Here is a 14440-nt window from a genome sequence, read left to right on the forward strand (position 1 = left end):
AAAAATTGGAAAAAAATTGTTGGATCGTCGAAACTAGAATTCTTAAGTCGTAGTTAATATATTTAGGTTAGATTGTACAGTTGGATCTTCGATATTTTGATTCTTAAATTATATTTAGTCTATTTAAGTTAGAATGTAGGATCGGATTGTTGAAATTAAGTTTTTAAATCGTAGTTAGTCTATTTAGTTTATACTGAACTGTTGAATCTTCAATATTAAGATTCATTAGTTGTAGTTGGTCTATTAAGGTTAGAATTGATGCTCGAATTATAGAAATTAGGAATTGTAAGTCGAAGTTAGTGTATTTAGATAGATTGAACTCTTGGATCATCAAAATTAAGATTCCAAAATCATACTTAGTTCATTTAGGTTATATTGTATGGTTAGATCTTCAAAATTAGGATTCGTAAGTCGTGGTTAGTGTATTTAGGTTAGAATGTGTAAGACCCTTAGTTTTAAATTCTAATTTTTGTAATTTTAGTATTTCTCTGTGTTGAATTGCTGAGGCATTTAGCCCAATTTTAATTCATTTTGTGAATTAAGTACCAAAAGCTTATTTTATTAGAGTTTGTAATATGTTTAATATATGCGTCTATTTATTTATATATTTTGAGACCCATTTAAAATTATTTGTCAGAGAATAATTTAGTTATGTTGCAAAAAAATTAATACCGGGAAGTTTTGTTAAAAATATCACTTGTTGCTGAAAAATTTATCTGTCAATTGAGTTACGACGAGAGTAGATATTTTTATTAAATTAGTTTGAGATGTTAGTGAGGTGATGTGTGTAAGAGTTTTGAGATGTTAGTGAGGTGACTTAAAATCGCCATTAGAGCCTATGAATGTGTATTCATTGGGTATGCAATAAACAACAAAGCGTATATGTTTTATAACCTTAATGCGAAAGTGATCATAAAGTCAAATGACGTTGACTTCTATGAAAATAGATTCCCTTTCAAATTATGAAATAGTGAACCAAGTCATATTCATGTGACGAGGAGCACCAAAAGCAACAAATAAAGCGAAACATAACCTTGAAGAAGTAAGAGAGCCATAATTGCTTAAGATTATGAATCCGATTATACAACTTATACCATAGAAGAGGATCCTTCAAATATTTAAGAATTTTTGTCATCTTTTGATGCATATTTATGGCAAAAAGCTATAAATGATGATATGGATTCTCTAAGTCTAACAACACACGTCATTTACTAGACTTGCCTCCTGGTTGCAAACCGGTAAGTTTTAAATGGATATTGAAAAAGAAACTAAAACCCGATGGAACTGTTGATAAATACAAGGCTCGCCTTGTAACCAAAGATTTTAGACAGAGAAAATATAGATTTCTTCGACACATCTTCACCGATCACTAGAATTATATCCATTAGGATATTCATATAACTAGCTGCAATTCATAACTTTGTGATACACTAAATGGATGTCAAAACAACTTTTTTAAATGGTGACTTGGAAAACAAATCTATATGGAACAACATGAAGATTTTGTGATTCATGGACAAGAAAACAAGGTATGTAAGTAAGATAAATATTTGAATGGTCTTAAACAAACTCCTAAGCTATGGCGTGAAAAGTTTGATAACTTAATTATATCGAATGAGTTTAAAGTGAATGAAAGTGACAAATGTATTTATTACAAGTTTGAAAATGACATTTGAACTATCATATATCTCTATGTAGATGACCTACTCATATTTGTTTCAAACATTCATGCTGTAAATATTGTGAATCATTGGAATCAAGATTACTAGGTAACAAAAGGGAATTTCTTTAGATCAATCTCACTACGTTGAAAAAATCCTAAAGAAATACAAATATTTTGATTATAAACCTGTTTGCACACCATATGATCCAAGTTAGAAACTTTTCAAGAACACCAGTGAGGGTGTTAGACAAACTGAATATGCGAGCATCATTGACAACCTCAGGTATGTCATTGATTGTACTTGACCTGACATTACCTACGTCGTGAGACTATTGTGTAGGTTTACGAGTAGACCTAGTATGGAGCATTGGGATGCTGTCAAAAGAGTCATGAGTTACCTTAAAAGGACCATGTGTCTCAGATTACATTATCAAAGATTTCATGTCGTCTTTAAAGGATAGAATGATGTTGATTGGAACACTATCAGATAACTCCAAAGCAATCAGTGACTATATTTTTAGTATAACTGGTGGTGTTGTATATTGAAAATTGAAGAACATATGATATTGGCTCAGTCTACTATGGAGTCTGAAATGATAACACTAGTTACTGCTAGTGAAGAAGTGAGTTGGTTAAGATGTTTGCTAGCTGATATCCCTTTATGGGAAAAACATATGTCAGTTGTGTGGATCCACTACGATAGTACCGCAACTATAGAAAATATTGAGAATAGTTATTACAACGGTAAGAGATGACAAATATATCGTAAGCACAACACTTTTAGAGAGTTACTTTTTAAAGAAGTTGTTATAGATGATCATGTACGCATTGATGAAAATTTAGTAGATCGTTTGACGAATGAGTTAGTTAGAGAGAAAATCATAAATATATCAAAAACAATGAGACTAATGCCTATATAGTCATTCATGATGGTAACCCGACCTAAAAGACTATAGATCCCAAGAATTATGTTCAATGAGTAATAACAAGTCGTGAAGTGATACTAGATGAACATGTTATTATATATATAAGATAAGAATGATTCATGAAGCGATGATAGGATGATATAATATAAACTCTTAATGAGATCTATACTCTATGTGGAGTGGAGTACCTAGCTACAAGAGTACTCTTGATAGACTCACCTATGTGAATGTGGAAGTGGGGTCGCTTCCTATGGAATTTTGAGGTAGAATTGCTAGAATGTTCACTATACTGGGATATACAAGTATGGCTATAAATGCACAGACTTTTGAGAATACTCCCTATGAAAATGTTGTGTGTAGGTTTGATGTCAGAGATATAGTTCAAGGCTACAAATTTTGTTGAATCTGGATCTTACTTACTAAGCAAAAGTTCAAGTCATAAGACGTCTTTGTTTATGCACAATCTTATAGAAGCGTTTGACGTTACTTCAAAAACACTTTTTTAATTTAAGTGGGGGATTGTTGGAACATAGAGTATGTTAGTGGGTGAATTTAAAAATTGTTGAAGTCCCACACTGGAAAACTCTCATACATTGAGTAGTTTTCAACTCTACAAATACTAAAGTCCTACATATTGGATAATTAACATATGTGGGTTTGCTTCCATCACTATATAAAGAGTGTCAAACTCTTATGATAAGTACACCAAAGTTGGATGCATTTCTCAATTTTATTTTTTCTCACTCTTCTGTTCTATGCATTTTCGAGTAACTTCTCCCATTTCTTTATGTCCCTTCGATCTTTGAGTGGTTCTAATACCATTTTCGTTTTAGAATGATGTTTCTGTCGTAGTCCTTTTGATTTTTGAGTGGTCCTAATACTACTTTCCTTTTAGAACGATTTTTTCGGTAGACCATTCAACTTTTTAGAACAGTTTTTGTGTCGTAGTTCCTTCGATTTTTTAGTAGTCTTAATACCAGTCTTATTTTAGAGAGGTTTTTATGTTGTAATCATTTCAATTTTAGAGTGATAATAGTATCATATTACGAGTGACTTTAATTGTCATATTAATGGTGTAACTCTAGAACGATTTTCTATGGTGTAACAGAACTCCGTTACAGTTAATTGTTCGAGTTGTTTTATCTTAGAGACTTCGTGGTTGATAGTCTGTCTTACACAATTTAAGCAATGTTGCAAAACATCTTAAAAATAGTGATCTAATTCGCGACTCAATCTATTAATATTTTCGGTGGCTGAAAATTATTTTAATAATAGTTTTTCAAAATTATAAAACTATAAGTTATATTATTGGTTTGAATGTTAAGAACAAACAACATCCAAAAGGATTTAATTTGGATTTTGTTTTTTATTCTAATCACTTGTTATTTTTAGTGTTGAATATGTTGTGAAGCGAAGATACATGAATATGTTGTGAAGCGAAGATACATCGTAAGAAGGGAGAAAAATATACAATTAAAATTTTTTGCTATCCACTTATTACCGCGTACATGGAATAAGAAAATTATTTTAAATTTATTTAAATTAAAAATATAAAATCGCTTAAATCATCAATCATAATTAATTTGACTCTCTTTTATACTTTTTCTAGGCACAAAGAAAAGAAAACCCATGTTATAACAAAATACAGAACAAGAATCAACAACAAAGATAGTGCACAAATTAGAAGTTAGAATAATATTCAACAAATATTATAGAAAAAGTATTATAATATATATAAATAATAATATCTATATAAATATTAAAAAAATATTATGATATATTAAAATATTGAGATATGTGTTTGTGTAGATATTTTTAAAATATTATGAGATATTTAAATAATGTGATTAAAAAAATTGTGTAGAATTTTTAAAACAATTTTTGTATACAAATTTTTAGACCTTTAAAAAAAAGGTCACATTGCCTAAAAAAGAAGGCTGCTTGTTAGAACCGTAAAAAAATGTGTACTTGTAGTAGAAAGGAAAAAAAAAATCCAACATAAAATATGAAACATGAATTTGCTTAAACAATTTAATATGTAGCAATAATTAAAAAAAAAATATATGTAACGATAGTTGAATCACAATCTACAGAGATTTCAATGTAGTATTTGTCTAAAAAAAAGATTTGAATAATGCTGTCTATTATATTTTTTAGGCTAAATTACATTTGTGGTCCTTTAACTTAATCTCAGGTAACGTTTTAGTCCTTTATCTTTTTTTTTCTTCCCGATTTAGTCCTTTATTCCTAACAATATCAAATAAAGTATGAAAATATAAGTTTATTTAAAGATTTGCGTTACGAATTTGATGAAATTTGTATTATATTGAAGAATATAATTAATTTTATGAGTTTTGATTGAATTTTTTTTTTGAATTTTTGTATAAAAAAGGATAACATTGTTGAAATTTTAAAACATAAAATATCAAATTGTCACTTAAAATTAAAATAAAGGACCAAGTCGGGAAAAAAAAAAGATAAAGGACTAAAACGTTACCTGAGATTAAGTTAAAGGACCACAAATGTAATTTAGCCTATTTTTTATTTTGAGTAAATGGTAATTATAGTTTATTAATCTATAATTTACTAAAAAGAAAATAGTAATGAACAATATTATTTAAATCTTCTTATAAGTTATCACTATGGACTAAAAAAATTATAAGTTATCACTTACCACATGACAATTGTGTATATAAAGATATTAAAAAAAATATTTCCACTTTTAAATAAATTATATCTTCCCTAAAAATAAAAAAAATTAATTCTATGATTCTCCGCTTGCAAGCAGACATTATATACCCCATCTCTGATAGTCAATGGGTGAGTCTGGTGCAAGTAATCCCTAAGAAAACTGGACTCACAATGGTTAAAAACTGAAAATAATGAACTTATCCCCACACGAGTGCAGAACAGCTGCAGAGTATGCATCGATTACAGGAGACTAAACCAGAAAACTAGAAAGGATCGTTTTCCTTTACCATTCATTGATTAGATTCTTGAACGGTTTGCTGGTAAGTCACATTATTGTTTTCTTGATAGTTTTTCTGATTATTTTCATATCCATATTGCACCAAAAGACCAAGAAAAGACCACGTTCACTTGCTCTTTCGGCACATTTTCCTACAGGAGGATGCCATTTGGCCTATGTAATGATCCTGACACTTTCCAACGCTGCATGATTAGTATTTTCTCTGACTTGATAGAAAATTGTATTGAAGTTTTCATGGATGATTTTACTGTGTATGGTTCCTCATTTGATGCATGCTTGAACAATTTAGATAGAGTTTTGCATAGATATTTTTACTGACCATGCAACTTTGAAGTTTTTGCTGAAGAAACCAGAAGCAAAACCGAGATTGATCCAGTGGATGTTGTTACTCCAAGAATTTAATTTATAGATTAAAAATAAGAGTGAAGCTGAAAATTTGGTGGCAGATCATTTGAGCAGAATAGAAATGGATGAGGACCCCATCCCCATTCAAGATGACTTCCCTGATGAGTAATTCCTACAATTGCATGAGGTAACTCGTTGATTTGTTGATTTAGTTAATTATCTAGTTGTTGGAGTCTTTCCTGCAGATGCATTCCGAACACAAATACACAAACTTAAAAGTGATTACAAATACACAAATCTTTTGGTTATGTCTATATTTTACTATCTGTTGATTATGTTTCAGAGTGGGTGGAAGCAATATCTATTATGACTAATGATTCTAAAGTTGTTGCAGGTTTTATCATATCAAATATTTTTTCCAGGTTTTGAATACCCTGAGCCATCATAAGTGATAAAGGCACTCATTTTTGCAACCGCACCATGGACGCTTTGCTTCGGAAGTATGGGGATGTGCACAGAGTTTCTACACCTTATCATCCCCAGACTAATGGGCAAGCTGATGTCTAAAATAGGGAAATCAAACAGATCTTAGAAAAGATGGTGCAGCCAAACAGGAAAGACTGGAGCCACTGACTTGAAGAAGCTCTTTGAGCTCATAGAACAACCTACAAAACACCAATAGGGATATCCCTTTATCGACTTGTGTTTTGTATGGCATGCCACCTCCTTGTGGAAATAGAGCACCGTGCTTATTGGGAAGTCAGGAGTTGTAACCTTGAGATGGAGAAAGCAGGTTTGGAGAGAAAGCTTCAATTGCAACAACTTGAAGAGCTTAGACTTGAAGCTTACGAGAACTTTCACATCTATAAAGAGAAAACTAAGTACTTTCATGATAAGATGATTTCTAGGAAGAAATTTTTCATTGGCCAAAAAGTTTTATTATTCAACTCCCGTTTGAAAATTATGGTTGGGAAACTTTGATCGAAGTGGATTGGCCCTTTTGTTGTTACTAATATTTTTCCTCATGGTGCAGTGGAAATAAAATGTGAAAACACCGAGAAAATGTTGAAAGTAAATGGACAACGTTTGGAGAGAAAGCTTCAATTGCAACAACTTGAAGAGCTTAGACTTGAAGCTTACGAGAACTTTCACATCTATAAAGAGAAAACTAAGTACTTTCATGATAAGATGATTTCTAGGAAGAAATTTTTCATTGGCCAAAAAGTTTTATTATTCAACTCCCGTTTGAAAATTATGGTTGGGAAACTTTGATCGAAGTGGATTGGCCCTTTTGTTGTTACTAATATTTTTCCTCATGGTGCAGTGGAAATAAAATGTGAAAACACCGAGAAAATGTTGAAAGTAAATGGACAACGTCTCAAGCTATTCCATGAGAGCTCTGTGCTTGAAGATGCTACCATAGAAGAACTCTCATTGGAAAAGCCCACATACATTGAAGTTTAAACAGGGAGCTCCATTTCCTTACTTTTATTTTATACTTGTTACTTTCATTGAGGACAATGTGTAATTTAAGTGTGGGGGTATTATTTAGGATTTTATTTGTTATATTTCAAAAATAAAAATAAAAAAATAAAAAAATAAAAAAATAAAATAAAAAAATAAATAAAAATGGACATTGCATTGCATGCTTTTTCATCAAATTTTATGGTTGTAAATGTTGAGAGTTTGTTTGGACTGACATGATTGGATAATATTTTTGCATTCTTGGTAAAATAAATTGGATTAAAATGCTAAATTGTGTATCATTTATGATAAGTCATTAACCTTTGTAAGATTTTTTAGCCTTATTAAGAATGGAATACATTTTTCCATCTATTTTTTTTGTGTGTTATCTCACTCATGATTGCTAGTTACACTAGAACTTGATTTGACTCTTGTTCGCATGCATATATTGAAATGATCTAGGCATTTGTTTTTGATTAAGTACTAGCCAAATAAGCCTACTCTACAATTATCCATTTGTTTAAGCCCTTTGAGCCTAATTACCCCATTCTTTGTTATATAGTTCACTACAAGCCTAAAAGTGAAAAACAATAAATTGACTCAATCTTGGGGGATAAATGAGTCTTTCCTTACATAAGTGTAGGGGTGCTCAACTTATTTGTTTAAATTTGAGGGTTATAAAATATATATATATATATATATATATATGAGGAAAAATGGTTGTGTTGTAAGCAAAGAGAGTGTGAAAATAAAAGTCAATGATGTTTTGTTGAGTTACTTCTTAATGTTGTTTTTCTCTCTTAATCATTACTCCTTTATCCTCTTTGATTTTCAGCCCTAGTCTCCTTAGGATTATATCATGACCCTTACATTGGCCACATTACAACCTAAATAAAAACCTTTTGATAATTATATGCATGTGTTTCAAATATAGATTATAGAGGCTTGTCAAGCCTATGGTAGTGTTAGCTTTCATGATATGCTTTGAGTGTAAACAGTAGCCCAAATATTTTGAGTGTAAACACTTTTAGAGAATTTTATAACCTATGAGGACTCTATCACTTATGATGCATTCTTTAGTTAACTTGTCCTCTTGTTTGCCTTGGTTTTGATAACAAAACTATTCATGATTGTCTTAAGCTAGAAATATATTTTTTTTCTCTCACCACTATGCATTCATAAGAATATTTGGAATCGCATGTATTGTTTTGTTCAAAGTGCAAAAGTTTAAGTGTGGGGGAATTTGATCATAGCATTTGGACACATGTTTCTATCTTTTTAGTTTGGTATTTTGAAAACTCTTTATAGCTTAGATTAATATTTTTAGCTTGTTTCTAAACTTCAAGTCGAATTTGAATTATAATTTTATTTGTATTATTTGTATTTTGACTCTTTCTCGCTCTGTAGGTCATAACTTGAGCTCTGGATATCGGATTGACGCATATGAGCAGGCGTTGGAAAGCTAAAAATCCGAGCTACAACTTTTGTGTTGGAAGAAAAGACCAATTCCGAACTTTACTGGGCCTAAATTGCAGACTTCATAATCTGGACTTTTATAATAATTTTAATTAGCGGGTCACTTGTTTTTAAACCCTAAACCCTAAAGCCCAATATGAAGTACTATATATTGGCAGTTTTGTTTCTTTTCTAAAAGCAGAAAAGTTAGGATTCAAATTGCTACAAAAAATAAATAGTTTTTATTTTAATTTCATGGAAGACTAATTTTATAAGATTAATCCACGAGTTCAGAGTTTCATCAACACCTTGAGATTTAGGTTACACTGTAAATTTCGATTCATGATTCTATTATTGTTTATTTGATTATATTGATATTTTGATTGCTTAAATTGAATTTCAATAGGATTGATTAAATTTATTTGACAGAATTTGATTTCGGTTTCTAATTTAATTGAATTATAATTTTGCGATGCATGATCGTTAATTATAATATTTTGATGATTGTGATGCTTAATCCAATCAAAGAAATTAAATTCACATATTATTGATTACACTTGTTTGATCAATTCTAAAGTCAAATAAGAATAGAATCACAAATTAGAAATTAAACTCATTGATAGAATCTGTTATAGGTCTGAAACTCGAATAAGTGGATTAATCGTTTTGCTCATCTATTAAATAAAAAATCTAAAAAACCCTTTTTAATTTCAATTTTCAATTCGGTTATTATTATATCATAAGTCCTTGTGAAACGATTCGAGTTAATACCTCTATTTACATTTTACCAATTGTATTTACCCCATGTGCAACAACAGATCAGAAATACAAGATGATTTGATAAATGATGGATCATTGTGTTCCCAATTACGTGCTGCATAAGCTATTTCCCATGTTTTTGCACACTCACTACAAAAGTCTTTCCATTTTTGCGAGGTAGGTGACAAAGGACAATCAGACTTCAATTTGATATGAACAAGAAAATATTAAACATTAATTTAATAAACAACACTAATCATAAATTTTATCTGCACCCAATGATTTTCATTGACAAATTCAATTGCTAGTAAAGAGTGAAGAAAATACTCTTTTGATGGTGCTTTGTTTAGCGGAAAGAATGTCATATTTAGATTACGAGACAATGACACCAATATGACATTATATAGTGTTTCTATCACGTAACTCGAATCTGGTATAGACATCCACTTATCTTTTGCTTGAGCACCAAATCCTGAGATTTTCAATGAGTTTCGCACTGATTCAACATTGTCATAAAAAACATTAAAATAAAGATCTTGATGTAGACGAATCTCTTTATCCAATTGTGATCGAACTAAAGGCCAAGATTCTTATGTCCAACCTAACAATGCTGCAATTGCGTGAAATCCACAATTTCCATCAGGCACAACATCTATTATCTCCTCAATATACGGATGTATAAAAGTAGGAAAATGTATGTTAAATAGTTGCCTTACAGAATACTGTGATGATTGATTTGCAGAATGTTGAGATGGTTGCCTTGTAGAATGTTGAAATGGTTGTTTTGCAGATTCTTGATAGGCATCAACATACTCCCAATATGAAGGATCACGAGAAGTATCAAATTCTTTTTTCCTTTTACCAGCTCCCTTGGTTCTCACCTTCTCTGGTGGTGCAAGTATTGATGTTGTATGTGGAAATACAACTTCACACACTTTTTCCTTGAATATCATTTGACCAACAATATCGTGTTTCTTCATGTACGCTTTCATTGCTTCCAACTCTTCTGAAAAGTCATAATCTGATAAAGATTCTTCATCCTCCAATTCATGCTCAACGCTTAACTTTCTTCAAAAAATATGAATGCTATCTAAAGGGATAACATTATCAGATATCTGCAACTTTACCAACTCACAAGCATATGGTAATCCATGAGTTGTTCTGATTGAGCAACCGCATTTTATTTTGTCAGTACCTACATTCTTCACCCTATGCAACTGTTTGTCAAATTTTTTAAACATTTCCTTGATACACAGTGATGTAGACTTTGAAATAATAGTGAATTATACCTGTGTTCAACATCCTTGATGGTTTTCTGAAAAGAAGATTGAATGATACATATTTGGTTCTTCAACATCATATTCGCAACATCCCAACTTTTACAAAAATCACCAAAACTAGTTTGCAGCATGTTTTTTAATCTCCAATGAGCAGACTCAACTCTACAAATAAATTAAATAACACAAATTAAAATAAATCACATAAACTAGTAAATCACATTTTCTCAAACAACAAACAAAACAAATCATAATTTAAAAATACCTATTAGATGTTGTGTTCCCCAAATGCATCACTCTATTGGTCCAAACCTTGACAAATCTTTCTTTGTAAGGTGTTAACCATGAATCTTTCACATAATCAACAAAAAGAATAATATCGGCACACACTAGCTCAAAGTGTTGCAAGTGATGATCATACTCCTCCACACTAGTCGAATATACAATTTTTTTCATAACTCCATTACTTCTTCTTGTCTATCCTTTTTCACATATTGCTTGCATCTTGCCCCAACATTTTTTTCAATATGAAAATGACGTAGCAAATGTATTGAAGTAGGAAACACAACACTAATCGCGTCCGTCATGACAAGATCTCTATCAGTCACAATAACTTTAGAAATTAAAGTCTCAGATTTGAACAACTGTCGTACATTTTCATGTGCCCAGATGAAGTTATCTTGTCGCTCTTGTTCCAAATAAGCAAACCCGACCGAAAATGTCAAACTAGTAGATGTGACACCAACAATTTCAAGTAATGGTAACCAAAATCTATTTGTTTTGTATGTGCTATCACATATCAAAACAAAATGAAACAAAATGCGTCTAAAATATATCTCTCAAAACATCTGAAATCTCCCGTCTTCTTGTCCAATGCCCATGATTTTCTTGTTGTATTAACTTCAACAAATGCTGCATTTCTGTGTACGAACCTGCCAATGATGATCGATAAGTACTCATTGCTTTATATATTTGACTGGGAATTGTGAGATTAACTTTATTTCTCTCTTTCAAAGCATTTAAAATGAATCTGGGTGCAAGCTTATACTTTGTCATGTCATTGACAAATTTCCTTTCTTCTTTGTTTAAATGCACCAAATAAGAATGACCGGTTACAGTAACAAGTAAATCATGATTGTGTGTTCCACAACGAACACTAATTTTTCATCATTCATCGACACTTAACGGTATACATCTGAGAGTAAACGAAAAGTTTTCTTTATTAGAACAAGTTACTTTTGATTTTGATTTATATCTTCCACCTCTTTCGCCTCCTAAAATTAATTTTTCTTTTCTTCCCCTCTTTCCGGTCGCTTTATCTGATCGAATGGTAACAATTAAAATTTCATTTTTCCTTCCAATGGTTTTTGCCAATTCAAATACAACTTCTCGAGAGGAAAATACTTACAAAATATGTTTCAAATAAAACATCAAATATATCGCTATAATAAAAATTTGATCGGTGATGGATTATCAGTAATAGTAATACATGATCGGTGATGATATTTTTTGTAGAATCTATAACCGTTCTTGAAGTAGGAACCTCAACTCTACTCATACCTAATTTCAAAAATAGTAATAAATTTAATTAATAATAATATTATAATTTTTTTTTTCAAAATATATTTTTACTTATAACATTCATCAGTAATTTAAAAAAAATTGAAAATTTCAAAAGTTTTGAATGTTTTGAAACTTTCGATATTGACTTACTTCGAATGTTTGAAAGTTTCGAAGGATATGTGTTTCAGAAGTTTCAAATTCATCCAAACTTTCGAAATTTTCTAGAAATTTCCACTTCAGAACTTTCACATTCATCGAAAGTTTCAAAAGTTTCACATGTTGCTGGAAAATATCATTTCGAAAGTTTGGTATTTTTCAAAATTTTCGAAATTGGTAATTATTTCTGTAAAAAATACATTTCGAAAGTTTCCAATTTAACAAAAGTTTCGAATAAATCATAAAACTCACTTTGTTATTATTCCGAAAGTTTGAAACTTTCGAATATTAAGAAATTTTTTGTAAGTTTCGAAAGTAGGGTGAGAAAATAAAATGGTAAATTTTATTCATGGTTTTATACAAAATAAAAAGGCCAAAATGATCATTAGTAAAAACTGAGGGAGTGAGAGGTAAAACTGGGGGGATGCACGATACAATTCTCTATTTTTAAAAACAATTATCAAGGAACCCATGCATCAATACATCTTGACGCATTGTTGGTATTTTATGTGTTTTATTTAAACATCAAATAAAAAATCTCATTTTATTTATTGGTGATAAATATTTGTTTCATATTTTTATTAATTGCAAAAATTTATCCATATTTTTTTAATAAATATCAATGATAAATACTTGTCATATATTTTTTAAGATAAAAAAAATGTGGTTATATTTTTTTGTGGTACTTATTTCTTTCTTTCTTTGCTTTCTTAGTTTTTTTTTATAGTAGATTTTATGGTGGTTGAAAATGAAGAGGGCAATATTAATTTTATTTTTTTAGTTATTCTTTTGTAAAAAAAATGTAGTTATATATTTTTTGGTAGTTATATTTCTCTCTCTCGTATATTTACATGTTTACCCTCAAATAATAATGAAAATAGATCTTTGTAGATGTTTTATTTTGATTAAATCTTTGTAGATATCTAAAAACAATAATATTATGATCTTTTTTCTTTTTGAAATCGAAAGAAAGGGTCAAACTGTATAATATTATAGTGATCTAATAGTGAGATCTATATGTACAATTTTTTTTTAATGAGATCTATATAGATATTTTATAAAATAAAATTACAATAGTGAATGAGATCTATATAGATATTTTTTAAAATTAAACATTAATTTATATTTATTTATATGTATTGTTTTTATAAATAAAATTTATGGCGAGAATGATGTTCCGGTCTAAGGTAGGAAAAACATTCGATTTCATTGAGCACTTAAAGAAGATATTTACATTAGCCTATGTCCCATGACACTAGCGGGAATCGAACTCATAACATGCATATCTAAAGATAAAAACATTTTTACATATACATCTAATCAAAATCTCATCATAATTTTACTTTATTATGTGTTCCTACAAGATCTCTTCAAATATCAACATGATAAAAATATTCTAAATTATTAACCAAAAAGGCAAATGAGCAAAATATTACTCGATTCAAAGAAAAAGGAGATGAATTATGTTTAGTCACCAAACATTATTTAATTTTTGGTAAATCATACATCAATCCAAAATTGAAGCGAAAAGATAATCTGACTTAACTGCAATTAAATCTCCAATTTTTGTTGGTACTATAGCTCAAGTTAAGACAACATAAAATCTCATACTCAATCACGTGAAGATAGTCGATTAAAGCAGTTAAAGCACAATCTTTATATAGTCATAAGTCATGATTAATAGAATTTAAGTTCTAATATTTAGTATATAAATATCCATTATAGTTATCATTTCAAAATATTATCAATCCATCAGAATCTATCTTTTATTTGTAATTTATTTTTATATTTAACATACTTATACTTTATTTAATTCTTAATTAGTAAAAAAATTTCACCTCTT

The sequence above is a fragment of the Cicer arietinum genome, chromosome 1 (assembly GCF_000331145.2).
Source record: "Cicer arietinum cultivar CDC Frontier isolate Library 1 chromosome 1, Cicar.CDCFrontier_v2.0, whole genome shotgun sequence".
Classification (NCBI taxonomy): Eukaryota; Viridiplantae; Streptophyta; class Magnoliopsida; order Fabales; family Fabaceae; genus Cicer; species Cicer arietinum.